Source organism: Elephantulus edwardii, unplaced genomic scaffold (assembly GCF_000299155.1).
Source record: "Elephantulus edwardii isolate Elephantulus edwardi_28Jun2011 unplaced genomic scaffold, EleEdw1.0 scaffold00160, whole genome shotgun sequence".
Lineage (NCBI taxonomy): Eukaryota > Metazoa > Chordata > Mammalia > Macroscelidea > Macroscelididae > Elephantulus > Elephantulus edwardii.
The window spans coordinates 935,022-936,586 of NW_006399910.1; the positions used below are offsets into that span (position 1 = coordinate 935,022).

The 1,565-nt window shown below is 38.4% G+C and overlaps 1 pseudogene; it reads right to left on the bottom strand.

The window, feature by feature from the left end:
* The window catches only part of LOC102873554, a 6,768-nt pseudogene extending 5,203 nt beyond the window's left edge, over window positions 1–1,565 (bottom strand).

The window sequence follows — 1,565 nt, forward strand, 5'->3', positions numbered from 1 at the left end:
AGGGAGTGAGATACCTCCTACCATTCTTCTATTCTTAAGGAGTGCTTTGCTTATTAGGGGCTTCTTTCCATTCCAAACGAAACTGCCTTTTCCATCTCGTTGAAGAATGGGATTGGTATTTGTATCGGGATTGCATTAAATGTGTAAATAAATTGCCTTTGGTAGTATTGCCATTTTCACAACAATGAGTCTTCCTATCCATGAGGAAAGGATATTCTTCCACTTTTTAAGATCTCTTTTTGTTTCTTGTAGTAATGTTTTGTAAATTTTCTTTGAAAAGGTCCTTTGTGCTTCTGGTTAAATTTATTCCCAAGTATTTAATCTTGTGATTAGCTATTGTAAAAGGTATTGTTTTTCTTAGTTTCATCACTGTGCTTTTTTAATGTGGATTTTCCCATTCTTCCGAATATCTGGGGAAGATTTCTACAGTACTTCTTCCACAATTTCCTCAGTGATTTTCCTATCACTCCTATGTTCTGGAATTCCAATTATACATATGTTGTTCTTTTTTATTCCATCCCATATAATTATAATATTGTCTTTATTTTCCTTTTGTCTTCTAGTATATTTCCAGTGAGGCTCTTGTCTTCCAGCTCTCTGACTCTGTGTTCCATCTCTTCACTTCTACTTTTTTGTCCTACCAGCTGTTGGGCACTTCTGCCAATTCAGTCTTAATATTCTGAATTGCATTTTCATACTTTTATGTTATTTCCAGTACTATCTAGGTTATACCCTCTCTGATTTGTGATGATTTTTTTAAGTTCTTGTACCTCTTTATCTATATTATGAATACTTTCTTCCATCTTTTGCATTTTCTTCCATACCTGTTCCAGTTTCTTTCTATCAATATATTTCTTCTAGATTGTTGTTTTTGGGGTATTTGCTCACTTAATGACTTTCATTGTTTCTTTCATCATTTGCATCATCTTCTGCAGCTGTTAAAATAACTCCACATCAACATGTTTCTTCTGGTTCTCTCTATCTGGGGTCTTCATTGGGTCTGCTTTTTAAGGAGAAGGATTATTTTGTTGCTTCATGATGACTGAGGTAGACTGCAGCTTTCTTGATATTATGTGAGTCTTTTCTTAGTATATGCTAGGTTGTAACTATATAGTGACTCAGAGTATGGAAATATTTTGCGAAAGACTTGTATATTTGTGTCCTCTTCTTGTGGGTCTCAAGTTCAACAGCAGTGTTTCTTCCAAAGATAGCAGAACAGGAAGTCTGTTCCCTTCCAGAAACTGTGTCTTGGCCCTGCTTGGTCTGGCCTGGCCCCTTCCATTTGAGCTTAAGGAGTCCCATGCAATATAGCTAGACAGCAGTGTTTCATTCAAAGTACCTGAATGGCAGAAGAGAAAAGTCTGTTTCCTTCCAGAAACCACTCGCTGGCCTAGCTTGCCTGGACCACCCAGCCCCTTCTTCTTGAGCTTAATGGATCCCATGTAGTGTAGCTAGACAGCAGTGATTCACTCTAAGTACCTGTGATACTGGTATTCCTGAGGTTGTACAGTGGGGGTGGCAACTGGGCGGTCTCCAGGTGGTGGGGTAGCAGGGCCGCCAGGCAT